A 15,933-nucleotide genomic window follows, 5' to 3' on the forward strand; every position below is an offset into this window, starting at 1 on the left:
TTTAACATGGTATACATATAAGAATATTTACATCTCAAGAATTTTCAAAGCCTTTTATTTTCTCATGAGCAAAAGTTGTGCAAGCTGCATGTCTGGGTTATAGTTTCCATTACCAAGTTGTGGGCATGATGAGCTGACCTGTCAAAGTGCTCCATATATTCAGAAATGTCATCTGTCCTTGTTTAAACCACTATTTTAAACAAAAACCAGGACTAAGCAAGCTACAGTGCATTGTGTTTGAGCAAAGGGCCTCAATGGTGCATCCTTAAGGTAGGCACATAAGTGAGACATCAGAGAGCAGGATGGGGTATGTTTTAAGTACATATTTGTTAACATGAACTCTTATTGCAGAATTGGAGTGTCATCATACCCAGTACCTTTGAACAGCATGAACGTCTAGGAATCGGGGAAATACTCAAAATGTAAATTCCATCTAATACATACATGGTGTTATGCACTACGCAACATCTAGAGCGTTGGTTAACTTCGAGCAGATCGAGAACTGCAATGGCTTGAATAAACAATGACAAGCTTATAGATGGAAGAATCTTACATGTGAGACGGTGAGCAACTTCATTTTCTAGGCTGAAATCACTGGAGACCCTTCTGATTGTCTACAGGCCTGAAAAGGTTGAGCTGCATGTTTACTCCTAGACAATATAGTCAATTTCTGAATAAAGTGCGTCTGTCAGGTCCTCTTCACTCGAGTTCTGTCTTTTCAGACACGAAGTGTCGGCTGTCAAAGAGATTAGGAAATTTGTAATTAATCAATTTGTAGCATCATACTGGGTCAATAGCATTTTGAGTGATCGCTATGGCTTTATCTTTTAAATGTAATGACTTATGCCTTCATTTCAATTGAATGTAAATGTTGCAGGTTTGCAGCATGTGGATTCTTACCCGAGATGTTCATACTGGAGACACTGGAGGTCCCCAGCACAGGGGCAATGGTCCCTGGCCCTCTATGTCCCAGGACAGCAGCTCCATAAGGTGATTGGAGGAGCCATGACAGCGCTCACGCTCTATTGGCTTGGCCGTGCACACAGGGAACAGCAGAGCTGACCACAAGGTAAGGGGAGAGAGATGGGTAGTGACAAAGGTAAGTGACATTACTACAGAAACTTTAATATAGGACTACAGTATATGGATAGTGCTTGGAAGGGAAAGCAGGTTATGGGCCTTCACATGATCACTTAACTATCTGAAACTTCAATGCGCCTTGCTTCACTTGACTTCATGACTATCATAGTTGGCTAGGGACAATTACATTGAGAACAGAGGCTTTGTGGTATTGCAATTTGAAGCCTCCCTTTTTTGGATGTCAAAGCAATCGCTGTAGGTTTTTATCTGGCTGAGTCATAGCCACATGAAAGGAGCCCATTTTGCTCCCCACAGATTATGTTAAGTTAATGTAGAATGACTCATGGTGTACAAATTTAACAGAGGAATTATGTTCCGTGTGTGACCTTGTGGCCTGCACCTTTATGGAAAGCACATCAGAGGTCTGGGCTGCAGTTGCCCTGGTATTGGCAGATGCTGCCAGCTTCCCCCTTAGTGGTGTTCTGGCTGCACTGGCACCACACACACAGCTGTACTGTACAGCACTCCTCATTCTTTTTGCAGGGCTGGAACACACACACACACAGTGACAAACTGTCAGATGACATTCATGGCATAATATCAGGCCCATGGTCATGGAATGGCATGACCAGTCTCTTGTAACTCTCCTAAGCTCTCTAGGTGCAGCAAATTCCTGCTACTTGTGCAAGCTGAACCAATAGTGGTATCTAATTAATAGTTAATAGTGTGCTGCTTGACATATGACTGTTTTTCTGTGCAGGACATTAACACAGGCGTTATCAACTTGGAAGACCCTTAACTATTCTCAGCGTACCTTTGACTTTGAATGCAAGCCAGTATCTACAGTATTATGTGGATTGTTTTCTATTCTGCCCTGCCAAAAACATTGGTCTTAAATCCAATTACATTGTTTGTGTCTGTTGAGTAGGCTCTCATTACCTCTCATCCTGCTCCTCTCTTTGTCCTCTGAGAGAGGGGGAGAGAGGTGGAGCTCTTATTCAATCAGACACATGCTTTGATGCACAGCCAAGAGGAGAGAAGCTCTCCGTCATGAAACACTCCAGTTACACTTGTGGCAACACTGCAATGCAGTAACAATGCAGAAGCAGCTGCATCATATTGTTGAAGCAATCTGCTGCTCTGTGATTGCTGTGTGTGTGCACATGTGCACTAAAGCACTGTTACAAAACCTGGAGATGGTCTGAAGTTGTACGTAATAGGAACTAGGAAGGAGCCAAAGTCCCCTGGGAAACAGGTCTGCACGAATACATTCTAGATGGGTTCAGTGTCAGGGTGTGTAAAATGTGTGTGACACTGTTAATAACCATGAAATGGACCTACCACGTCGAGGGCTTTGCAGGTTAGATACTTGGATCGGTGCGTCTCATACCGGCAATATTTCCCCTTTTCACAGTCCTCATCAATGATACACTACTGTGAAGAGGGGACACTCAAGACACACCCTCCTTCACAGATAAACATGCAGATGGTCTCTATAAGGTACCAAAGCCGCCCACAATCCAGAGTTTTGCACTAGAAAACAGATTGTACTGGAAAAATTGGCTAAATCAAACATGGTGGTCTTGAAGAGAAATTTAGAGGTTGTAGCCATGTACTATTGCAAACTTATTTACAATTTTTACTTTAAAATAACTTCAAAGTACATTTTTGAGGATGTGATACGTTGTTGCACGGTCTCTTCCAATATTTACACTACCGTTCAAAAGTTTGGGCTCACTTAGAAATGTACTTGTTTTTGAAAGAAAAGCTAATTTTTCGTCCAATAAAATAACATCAAATTGATCAGAAATACAGTATAGACATTGTTAATGCTGTAAATGACTATTGAAGCTGGAAACGGCTGATTTTTAATGGAATAATTAGATAGGCTTACGGAGGCCCATTATAAACAACCATCACTCCTGTGTTCCAATGGCACGTTGTGTTAGCTAATCCAAGTTTATAATTTCAAAAGGCTAATTGATCATTAGAAAATCATTTTGCAATTATGTTAGCACAGCTGAAAACAGTTGTTCTGATTAAAGAAGCAATACAACTGTCCTTCTTTAGAATAGTTGAGTATCTGGAGCATAAGCATTTGTGGGTTTGATTACAGGCTCAAAATGGCTAGAAACAAAGAACTTCCTTCTGAAACTCATCAGTCTATTCTTGTTCTGAGAAATGAAGGATATTCCATGCGAGAAATTGCCAAGAAACTGAAGATCTCATACAACGCTGTGTACTACTCCCTTCAACAGAACAGCACAAACTGTCTCTAACCAGAATAGAAAGAGGACTGGGAGGCCCCGGTGCACAACTGAGCAAGAGGACAAGTACATTAGTGTCTATTTTGAGAAACGGATGCCTCACAAGTCCTCAACTGTTAGCTCCATGAAATAGTACCCGCAAAACACCAGTGTCAATGTCAACAGTGGAGGCAACTCCAGGATGCTGGCCTTCAAGGCAGAGTGCCTCTTTTCATTTTATTGGCCAGTCTGAGATATGGCTTTTTCTTTGCAACTCTGCCTAGAAGGCCAGCATCCCGGAGTCGCCTCTTCACTGTTGACGTTGAGACTGGTTTCTAGCCATTTTGAGCCTGTAATCAAACCCACAAATGCTGATGCTCCAGAAACTCAACTATTCTGAAGAAGGCCAGTTTTATTGATTCTTTAATCAGACCAACAGTTTTCAGCTGTGCTAACATAATTGCAAAAGGGTTTTCTAATGATCAATTAGCCTTTTAAAATGATAAACTTGGATTAGCTAACACAACGTGCCATTGGAACACAGTGGTGATGGTTGCTGATAATGGAACTCTGTAACGCCTATGTAGATATTCCATTAAAAATCAGCCCTTTCCAGCTACAATAGTCATTTACAACATTAACAATGTCTACACTGTATTTCTGATCAATTCTTATGTTATTTTAATGGAAAACATTTGCAAACCTTTCAAAAACAAGGACATTTCTAAGTGACCCCAAACTTTTGAACAGTAGTGTATCTGTGCCTAAAGTGACCTGAATAAACTGGGACAATGGGCTATTTGTCCCAAAATGTGTCCCAATTCCCTCTCACTTGTCCCTCTACCACATATCTTAAGGAAAAGACTGGTAGGAATTGCATGCTCTGAGACTGTCTATTATTTTAACTAAATATTAAAACCTGTGACCGCAATAAAGAAAATGTTTAATGTGCAGGATGTTATGAAAATGACTACACGCAATGTTTACCAAAAGCCCTGAATCAAATGATAGACATTTCACAGCTATTGTTCAAAACTATGCAGCTAGATATTGTGACTAAAACCCCCAAAACAAATAACTAAAAACCCTTCAGACTTTTGCTGATAAGATGGATTGAGCACTTCTTGCACTGTGTCCTGGTCAGAGGCCGGTTATAGCAGTAATCGAGTGTCTGTCTCCAAAGACCTACTGTATACTGGTCAAAGACAGGCACTCACGCACACATCTGGCTTGATTGATCTGTTATTATTTTGCTATTATCTTGCCTGATCAGCAGCCCCATCAGGGCTGAGACGTGGCTGCCATATATAATGAATGTACAGACAGATGCAGCTCTGAAGAGAGCTTATCAACCAGCCACCATCCTGCATGTCACGCTGCCTGGATAAGACTAGCTTTAACCTGGCTTATAGAGAATGAGACAGCACAGTTGAGACTGGAGAGGCGTACAGGGCATGGGGAAAGAGAAATGAGATTCCCAAACATGACAGCAGCTGTGGCCGCATGCAGAACAGCACAGAAAGAGGAGAAACAACCCATGACTTGTTAAATCTTTCATGAATTGTGACTTGCATTAAGGATGGAATTGCATTCATCTTATGCCCACTGTCTTTATTAAACACAAAACACCAGTTAGAGTTATAGTGTTCAAGTTATTGTGGATAATATGTTTTAAATTTTTTACATTTTTAAAATCTGTTGTAAATCATGATGAAGGGAAATTTCAAAGATTGTTGTTGACTCACATGATGAATATTATTTTCCTTTCCACTGGACTGGATAACTGTTCTGGTGATGTAGGTCTCTTCTGTTCTGTTGTCTGTCTCCTAAAAAAAGAGAGACACATTTCCAGTTAGGATCACTTCTGTAGGATTTCTGCAATTTTGCTTTCAGTCTTCATAACAAATGTGGGATGCCAGAATATTACTACCATACAGTATTACAATTCATAATAGCATTTCGGCATTGTAGTTTTGAATGAAATACAGTACAAAAATACATTTGCGTGTGACTACTACTGTACCTTATGTAATGTCTCTATGGTGGATGGATTGAGTTTCAACCACACTCTCAGAAGTGCTTTCCGTTGTGGTAATTTGAGGGAAGGTTATTGGGATGCAAGCTGGACTTTGCACTCTCATTGTCCTTGTAAAGAGGTTTGATGCAAAAGATCAATACTGCATTGGGGTCACCACTGGGTTTTTTTTTACACAATGTGCATGTTAAGATTGACTTAGACTTATCTCAACCCACATTGGCAACTGTTTTTATTAGTCTGAATGTTTAAGTCTCAAGTTAAACTTGTGGTTACTTTAATTTAACAGAAACGTTTCAGATCAACGCACATGATATAATAAGAGTGTTCTGCGCTATTATCTGTTGCATTTTACATAACATTAAAAATCATACAAATGAAACGAGTGCTATGGGAAATAATAGGCTCATTGATTTTTGTTATCAACGCTCTGCAAATATACATCTGAGTAGACCTAACCATTAACCGACCTGGTGCACCGCATCCTCCAGTTTATTATGCGTGTCCTCCATCAGTTGCTCTACCTCCTCAAATATGTCGTTTAATGTCGTGTGTCCTTGTGCCAAATTATCCTCAAGGATCTGGTTGATGTCCAAATCCACGAGCCTGGTAGAACCAGGAAGGAGGATGCCATGGATAAACGTTAGGCTCAGAGTTAGAAGAGAGAAATACAACATCCTTGCTGCTGCGTAAAAAGGCATCCGAATGAATTAGGTTCTTTGGACGTCCCATCTGCGCACTGGGTGTGTGCGGTGAAGCTGCTGCTGGGTCACTCTGTCCGAAGAGAAGGGGGAGGATAGACTATAATATTGTCTTATGCATGTATTTATATTTTGAGAAAGTTGTAGTTTATTTTGTCCTAAGTTATGCGACCACTGTAGGTTATAGCCTAATTGACAGGTGCAAGCCATGGTGAAACGTTTTCGATGCTCTTACCTTTCATAGTAACGCCAGTGACGATGCTATTCTGGGCCAACAGCAGCAGGCTGGGGGAGGATGCCGCCAATGAAGGAGGGATGGTGGCACACCGCAATGGGCTGACTGCTCGTCTTTGAGCAATGATCAGACTTGCCTAGAGCCCGGGTTAACGTTGTAATGAGATCTGTGTAATGTTAGCGACGACTCTTTATTCTTACTCTTCAATTATAAGTTTATAATCCACTTGTTATTATATTTCACAATTAGTAGACCTAGTTACAATGTATTAAAGTTGTGATAGTTGGGCTACACAGTAATATAGTCTGCTGTGACTGTGCGTAAACGTGGATGTGGCTCTGGCGCATGTTTTCGCCCATTTACCACTAGATGGCCTCATTTGCATGGAATATATTTTCAGTAGCCTAGTCTAAACCACGGTGGAGTAGCCTAGTTTATAGGTTTATGGCTATGAAACTATAATTGCTAGACGTATGGGTAAACACCCATCCACCACCCCGAGAAACCTCTCGACTAAGTAACCATCGTATGTAACCACCATACCAAACATAACATATTATACTAATGTGAGTGTCCCGGATTTATCTTTACTATGTTACGTCTAGTCTGAGACCAGGTTTTTTTGAGAGTTCACTCCTTGGTATGGAGAGCCTGGTGAAGACATTGGAGCAGAGAGGTGTCACGGTGATTAACTGACCATGTCATCGCCATCATCCGAACGTGTCGTTTTATGTAATGGAAAAAACAGTCAATACTTTAAAGCAGTCCATGTTTACTCACTGCGTAAATGCCAAATGTAGCCTATTATGGATCAATTAATTTAGCGTAATTTGACGCAAGTTCTTTGTTTTGTTTGTTTGTTTGTTCTTGAAACATTATTCTGGACACTGAACAGCTGAAGATATCTTTGTGCTAGAGCCTGTGCACGTGCCTCAATCACTTGCTGAGTCCAAATTGTGCCTCAAAATGTATTTGAATTATTACAATGATATACATAATGATTAAGGCTATATGCCGATATTCCATTTGGTTAATGTATTTGTTGCTTAATTAGCTAAAATAAATCAGAGTATACTACTATCTATGCTGTAATTTTTGCACTGTGGCTACATGAAAAGTATTTGTGTCTACAGTTGTAATGAAGCCTTTATAATTTAAATTTCGAGCACAGCAGTTACCATTGGGTCTTGTAATCTCCTGCACCGCCCTCGTGCAATAGACCGGAGGTACTGTGGTGGTGAGACCGAGTGAGACAATAATTTAGCCCAGTAGTAGTTCAGAATGAGTGACTGGAAGAGACGCACCGACACATATAGCCAGCGCAAATTCGATTAGATACATTTTCTCTGACCGGTCATTGCGGTTTTGAATATCCCTCTTCAATCAACTGCGAAGACTGGACCAGTTGACTTATTTTTTCTCCTCTGTAAACTAAGGTAAGTCACACTTCCAATTACACATGTTTCACAAATCAGTGACTGCTGGGCAGATGTCTAGGCAATTGAGCAACATGACAGCTGAGTCTGAACACTGTGACATAGTTCATTCAAGGTTGTAAAATCGAATCTTATTTAATGAATTAATTTCGTTTCTCTACTGTGGGATTTGTACATGTTCTTTGCTTTAGTATTCAAATAGATACATCCTGATAGGATTAGATCCAGATTCATGTACCTACAGTATGAGCCTGTGTGTCTGAACTGGATAATAAAACATCTGATTTGTCTCCATACTCTGATAAGATAGCTCTGTGTGTTCAACCATTATAATAATGATGTATGTGTCTCCACCATAATCCAGGTTTAAAAGCCTTTATACCTGATGTTTCTGGTTGAGTTTTACAATGGTATAGGCTACTACCATGGCATGGTATTTTATTTAAAGTTACATTGTGTGAGAAACAGTAAATTACTAACACTGTACTACTAGTTTGAGTAGTGTGATTTGTCACCTGAGACAAGTGATGATTGAAGACTAAACGATTATCTCTGAGTATCCAGGCTGGAACTTTTGTCACAACTTCTCCCATATATGAGAGAGGTTGTGAGAAATGTTCCAGCCTGAATACTCAGAGATAATAGTTTAGTCTTCAATCATCACTTGACTCAGGTGAGACTACTGTATGTTTACGCCAAATAAGAATTGGTCACAATTTTGGATTCATTTATCAATTGAAATCCAGATTTATTTACGTGACACATTTCAGACATGAATGCCACACAATATGCTTCACAGGAAAAAACATAAATAAAAAACAATGAAAATAAATACAGAAATATTCACTACACAACAAACATAAAAGGATAAAAAACAGAAGAATAACAATACAAACTGTAAGACTAAAAAGGCACCCTAAGGAAAAGCAAAGCTAAAGGTGTGTATTAACATCTCGTTTAAATATGTTCAGTTTCGACCCCCCTCAGGTTCTCTGGCAGGCTAAGCTTTTATTCTTGATGTATCTGGCTGATTTTACAATGGTATAGGCTTCCACCATGGCATGGTATTTTCTTTACATTGAGTTACATTAAGAGAAAGACAATGATTAAACAGTCATTCTTTGAGGGTTCATCACCCTTTTACCTCAGGAAAACTATATTATTATTTGAATGTATTCTTAATCATAGTATATTGTAAAGGCACAATTATGTTGTATTTATATCAACAGATATTACTGTCTGCACAAGCCAGTGTGAATTTTTTTCTCCTGCAGCTGTTAGTAGTGAAATACAGAGTTACACAACTTTACGGCCCTTTATCGTTGGGGAGTGGGAGAGGTATTGTGACACTGTCTGTCTGCTTTAGTGCTGCTGTTTCTGTCAGATGAATTAATGGTCTTCTATCATAAGAATTATGGGAAGTTCTAAGCTTACTCACTAACGTGTTTGATTTAGAGTTTGAACTTCTGGCTTTAAATAATACTGTACAGTAGGCTATATTTTTCTTTGTCCCAGGTGAGACACGTTAGTTACAGCACACATGGTCAGATGATCACAGATCCGTTTCAGAGACATCTGTAAGGTATTTAGATACAGTATATAATCTGTTATAAGCACACATTTTTGGATGACTGAAATCTGAATTGAATGGTCAATTTTCATTTTGGTACTCCTGAAAGTGTACCTACAGTATGTGGGGGTATCTGTCTGACACGTTTATCTCAAAGTCACTCTAGAAAACAGGCCACTGTGAGTATCTGGCCATGAGAGAGCAGCTGGGATTCTGTAAGGACATTTTGAGAAGGCAGCGGCAATCATACAGTCATGTAATTTTCCGCCCCCTCTTGAATGAGCAATAATTTCCTGTGTATCCTGTGCCGGTTGAAAACATGGCACGCTCTTCCTCACAGTGCTGTAAGACTTAAAGTCCTGCTTTATTACTCTGTGATTCACTACCTTACTGATAGAGTATGTGTCAACCTCTCAATACACTACATGTCTGTCTCTGAATCTGTCTCAGGTATTGGTTGTCCATGTGTGATTTAAGTAGTCTGTTCTCCCTGGATTTGATAAATATTGCACGCTCAAACAAAAAATACTATTTTATTCCTTTCTTGCTGGAATTTCCTCAGGAATGTTCAACCTTGTTAGTATTTCTTGTGCTATAAATCAACTGAAGTTAAGGAACAGTACAAATAATATTGTTCAGTAAGATTTATACACTTGCTGTTAGTTATGGGAGTATACTCTTAGAAAAAAAAAGTTCTTTGTTCTACTGTACATAACTTTTAGGTGTTCCATATAAGAAGCAAGCGATAGAACCCTTTTTGGTTCGATATGGAACCTTTTCCCAAGACTATACAACATAAACAAATGTGATTAGTTCAGTGCCAATGTTTTTGCGCAGTGTATACAACAGACATTAACAAATCAAAAGTTTATCTGTAGCGGTGCACTTCCTTCATTTTTCTTCTCCTGTTTCATCACCATACCTATGCTATCTGGAATAACAATACATCAGCAGGTTTGACTTGCTCTCCCCAAAAGCAGATTTCTAGAAATATCACAAGGTTTTACAGTGGGGCAAAAAAGTATTTAGTCAGCCACCAATTGTGCAAGTTCTCCCACTTAAAAAGATAAGAGAGGCCTGTAATTTTCATCATAGGTACACTTCAACTATGACAGACAAAATGAGAAAAGAAAATCCAGAAAATCACATTGTAGGATTTTTTAATGAATTTCTTTGCAAATTATGGTGGAAAATAAGTATTTGGTCAATAACAAAAGTTAATCTCAATACTTTGTTATATACCCTTTGTTGGCAATGACAGAGGTCAAACGTTTTCTGTAAGTCTTCACAAGGTTTTCACACACTGTTGCTGGTATTTTGGCCCATTCCTCCATGCAGATCTCTAGAGCAGTGATGTTTTGGGGCTGTTGCTGGGCAACACGGACTTTCAACTCCCTCCAAAGATTTTCTATGGGGTTGAGATCTGGAGACTGGCTAGGCCACTCCAGGACCTTGAAATACTTCTTACGAAGCCACTCCTTCGTTGCCCGGGCGGTGTGTTTGGGATCATTGTCATGCTGAAAGACCCAGCCACGTTTCATCTTCAATGTCCTTGATGATGGAAGGAGGTTTTCACTCAAAATCTCACGATACATGGCCCCATTCATTCTTTCCTTTACTCGGAACAGTCATCCTGGTCCCTTTGCAGAAAAACAGCCCCAAAGCATGATGTTTCCACCCCCATGCTTCACGGTAGGTATGGTGTTCTTTGGATGCAACTCACTCTTTGTCCTCCAAACACAACGAGTTGAGTTTTTACCAAAAAGTTATATTTTGGTTTCATCTGACCATATGACATTCTCCCAGTCTTCTTCTGGATCATCCAAATGCTCTCGAGCAAACTTCAGACGGGCCTGGACATGTACTGGCTTAAGCAGGGGGACACGTCTGGCACTGCAGGATTTGAGTCCCTGGCGGCATAGTGTGTTACTGATGGTAGGCTTTGTTACTTTGGTCCCAGCTCTCTACAGGTCATTCACTAGGTCCCCCCGAGTGGTTCTGGGATTTTTGCTCACCGTTCTTGTGATCATTTTGACCCCACAGGGTGAGATCTTGCCCCGGATCGAGGGAGATTATCAGTGGTTTGTATGTCTTCCATTTCCTAATAATTGCTCCCACAGTCGATTTCTTCAAACCAAGCTACTTACCTATTGCAGATTCAGTCTTCCTGGCCTGGTGCAGGTCTACAATTTAGTTTCTGGTGTCCTTTGACAGCTCTTTGGTCTTGGCCATAGTGGAGTTTGGAGTGTGACTGTTTGAGGTTGTGGACAGGTGTCTTTTATACTGATAACAAGTTCAAACAGGTGCCATTAATACAGGTAACGAGTGGAGGACAGAGGAGCCTCTTAAAGAAGAAGTTACAGGTCTGTTAGAGCCAGAAATCTTGCTTGTTTGTAGGTGACCAAATACTTATTTTCCACCATAATTTGCAAATAAATTAATTAAAAATCCTACAATGTGATTTTCTGGATTTTTTTTCTCATTTTGTCTGTCATAGTTGAAGTGTACCTATGATGAAAATTACAGGCCTCTCTCATCTTTTTAAGTGGGAGAACTTGCACAATTGGTGGCTGACTAAATACTTTTTTGCCCCACCGTATATCAGGAGTGAATGTAGAGATGTAAAGATGCTGAAGGTTGATGGTCTCTCTCCAGATGTCACAGTTAGTCTAATGGAGGAGGTGGGTGGGTAAAGATCAAATCCACGCTGATTTAATACATTTTAATGTGTCTACATGAAAAGACCCACATTTTGTTAAAACTCAAGAGTTAGTGTGTTGCCAAAATATCTGAATTTGCCCCCTTAAGGGAGTTTCCCAAACTCAGCATGAACCTGTTGTTCTTGTAATTTAGTCAAAATTGACGTGGATGCAAATGCTGCCAGCAGCCAGTTTCATCTTCTAAGTTTGTAATTAGTGGTTGTGTCGAGGCTTCAAGGGCGGACTGGGACAAAAATTCAGCCCTGGCATTTTAGCCACACCAGTCCCCATCCACATAATAATTCACATTTCCTGTTGCTACAGGATACTTTCCCTGCTGTAACAAACTGGCTCAAATTAAGATCGTACAACTGTGTGACTCTGTTTTCTTCCTACCTCCACTGTACTCACCTCTGAGCTGTCTCTGCTAAGCCTCCTTTCCCACATCACTGGCACCAGAAGACCAGGGGACCCCACTGCCTTCGCTGGGCCCAGCAACATCCTAGTTGTGAATGAATAAACACATGTATTAGATTGAAAAAAATAGGTGAATGTAATTGTATAACTGGTTTAACTAGTATAACTCGTTTTAAATGAACCAAGCCTTTGGATTCAGAGCTATGTCACTCTCTCAGGGCACTCTACAGTAAAGAAGACAAATAAGCTGAAGTCAACAATACTTGTCTCTGTCAGTCAGCAGACAGCATTCCAAATGAGCAGCGTATTCCAGCCTGACTGGTCTGTCTGTAGGCTTATTCACAATATCCCAGAGCAGAACTGTGTGAACTTTCTTCTTCCTCTTTGCATTACTTCCTTCCTAGAGCCACACTGTGGAAGTGAGCACATGATTCCAGCTCAGAAACAGCTCCAGCACAGAAAAGGGATGTGGGAGGTTGAGGCTCAGAAACCAAATCACTTGCAGGATTTATGCATGGTTTAAACTGGTTGATCCTTTCAGTAGGATCCCACTCTGCCAACTTAAACCACCACCACCTCAGTCATCAGCAGGATATAAATCTCCACCTAGACTACATTAACAAGTTCCCCCTGGCTTGTACAAGCTCAGAAATCAGTCATTAAGGGAACTTAAAAGGATTTTGTGTGAAAGGCACAAGGCGAGACCCAAATGCAGACACAGGAGGCAGATGGTTGGAATCTTACAATGTTTATTAATCCAAAAGGGGAGGCAAGAGAATGGTCGTGGACAGGAAAAAACATCAAAACCAGAACAGAGTCCAGGAGGTACAGAGTGGCAGACAGGCTTGTGGTCAGGTTAGGCAGGCAGGTACAAAGTCAACACTGGGAGGACGAGAGAAGGGAAAATGCAAAAAGCAGGAGAACGGGAAAACTGCTGGATGGCTTGGAAACATACAAGACAAACTGGCACAGAGAGACAGGAAATACAGGGATAAATACACGGGGGAAAATAAGCGACACTTGGAGGTGGTGGAGACAATAACAGGAACAGGTGAAACAGATCAGGGTGTGACAGATTGAGTCAGGCCTTGTGCTTTAACCTCCAGCAAAGGAAGTTTCACAGTGGCAGCTCTCCATCTCTTTGATTGGGGCGGCAGGGTAGCTGGTGACTAGTAACCAGAAGGTTGCGAGTTCAAACCCCCGAGCTGACAAGGTACAAATCTGTTGTTCTGCCCCTGAACAGGCAGTTAACCCACTGTTCCTAGGCCGTCATTGAAATAAGAATTTGTTCTTAACTGACTTGCCTGGTTAAATGAAGGTCAAATAAAAATCTGGAAAGGAAAACAGACACACTCACATATCCGATGACCCAATAACACTTCAGAGCTTTGTCACAAAAGTAAACATACCTTAATAGAATATGACTCAAGTGAAAGTCACCCAGTAGAAGTCTACAAGTATTTGGTTTTAAATATACTTAAGTATCAAAAGTAAATGTAATTGCTCAAATATACTTAAGTAGCAAAAGTAAAGCATAAATCATTTTAAATTCCTTACATAAAGCAAACCAGACTGCACTATTTTCTTGTTTTTTAGACAGGGGCATACACACAATTTACAAAGAAAGCATGTGTGTTTAGTGAGTCTGCCAGATCAGAGGCAATAGACATAACCGGGGATGTTCTCTTGATAAATGCATGAATTGGACCAATTTCCTGTCTTGCTTAGCATTGAAAATGCAATGAGTACCTTTGGGTGTCAGATAAAATGTATGGAGTCAAAAGTACATTGTTTTCTTTAGGAATGTAGTGAAGTAAAAGTAAAAGTTGTCAAATATAAATAGTAAAGTACAGATACCCCTAAAAACTACTGAATTAGTTTACACCACTGGCTGGAGGCATGTCATGACTTTCTTTACCCTGAAATTACTGTAAGGATTAAAGTAGAATTGTGTTTACAGAGCAACAACCCCTAAGCACTCCATCATTGTGTCTATGATCACAATAAATGGTCACCAAATGTCATGGACAGAGTCCAGCAGTCCTTTTGTGAAGAGTGGCACAGATCCTTCAGGTCCGATGGAGCTGTTCTCTTTGTGGCCAGCAACACAGTGTATTTATGTTTGTAGAGTGGCCTTATACAGATGTCAGGCTATCCTCCAGGACATGTGCTGTGTTCCTCTGGAACATGACACCTGTCTATTCTGAGCATGACTTCCCTGAAAGCTGCCTTACCGGCTCCTCTATTCCTTCCCTGTGGTCATACACTGTCCTATAAACCCCTCGGTGCCATTCTGAGGCATGGAACAGGATCTCTGGATCCAATTGCCTCTGCTGACTGACTGTCTGTCAGACTGTCTGGGGGAATGTCAGTTACCAAAAGATCTGCCTTCAGTGTGCAGTCACTTCTCACCGTAAGAATCTTGATCTCACTCACATTTTTATTTTTATTTTTTTTATTTTACCTTTATTTAACCAGGCAAGTCAGTTAAGAACAAATTCTTATTTTCAATGACGGCCTGGGAACAGTGGGTTAACTGCCTGTTCAGGGGCAGAACGACAGATTTGTACCTTGGGGTTTGGAAACCTTCCGGTTACTAGTCCAACACTCTAACCACTAGGCTACCCTGCCGCCCCACATTATGAGGACCTCATGTTACTGTATGGTATATTTGTGTAATAATTGCATTAAATGTGTCATCAGTGTTTCCAAGATTTTCCAATGTTGATTTAAGAACATCAGAGCATTCTTTGTGTGCAATATTTTTACATGGCGAGAGTTCACTGCATTTATCAGCTATTTGCTCATTTATTTGTGTGAAATGAAGAAAGGAATGTGGCACTGGATAAGGTCAAACTATTGTGTGCCAAGTGGATTACATACTGTATGTCAAACTTCAAATAGCTGGACAGACATTATTTGTGTGCTTGGTGTGTCTGAAGTTTGTCCAGATAAATCTTTCTCCAAGTCCAAGAGGACATGTGGTTAGCACACACTGCGTGGGTCAGACAGGCCTCCAGACGGCAGACAGCTGCTTCACCTCTCCAGCGCCTGCTTCTGTGTAAATTCATTATTTTCTCCTCTCTAGATGAATGACATTCACTGGGACCGGACAGATAACGCAGTGTTTTAACCGTGTCCAAGACGCTCTCCTTTGTTTTGGCACTGCTGCCTGAAGAAGCAGCCAGATTTCTCAGAGTTGAGGCAGGACAAGCGAGTTATGAGGGCTGGAGAGGGGCAAAGTTGTTGGCGGGATGCTGGAACATATGGTTTTCTTAGATTGTTGTCCAGCTCTGAAACGTAAGGTCTGCTTATCAGGGGTTGAGGGCTTCCTTCCTGGTTTCCTTCAGTGTCTCGGTAATTAACTGCATTACGTGTCATTCCCGGCCCTCACACTGTTTTCCTTTGAGTCGTCAGCTTCCCATTGTTTTTTGATAGCTAGAGGCTGTGTGGAGCAATAACGATGGACATCACGTCATTGTTTTGTGTTTTACTGGTCTAGCAGTATGTACTA

General features: G+C 40.7%; 1 protein-coding gene and 1 pseudogene across 3 annotated transcripts in view; one reads left to right on the forward strand and one right to left on the reverse strand.

Moving 5' to 3' along the window:
- Positions 1–38: 38 nt before the first annotated feature.
- LOC135553001 (dickkopf-related protein 3-like) lies at positions 39–6,165 on the reverse strand (annotated as a pseudogene).
- Positions 6,166–7,509: 1,344 nt separating this feature from the next.
- LOC135503754 (F-actin-monooxygenase MICAL2-like) overlaps positions 7,510–15,933 on the forward strand; it is a 49,274-nt gene continuing 40,850 nt past the window's right edge. The window contains exon 1 of one of the 3 annotated variants that reach the window (XM_064921918.1): positions 7,510–7,733. The gene's annotated coding sequence lies outside the window, so the exon portion shown is untranslated. The remainder of the gene's footprint in view (positions 7,734–15,933) is intronic. The other 2 variants (XM_064921897.1, XM_064921903.1) reach the window with 2 other exon arrangements.

Source organism: Oncorhynchus masou, chromosome 2 (genome assembly GCF_036934945.1).
Source record: "Oncorhynchus masou masou isolate Uvic2021 chromosome 2, UVic_Omas_1.1, whole genome shotgun sequence".
Classification (NCBI taxonomy): Eukaryota; Metazoa; Chordata; class Actinopteri; order Salmoniformes; family Salmonidae; genus Oncorhynchus; species Oncorhynchus masou.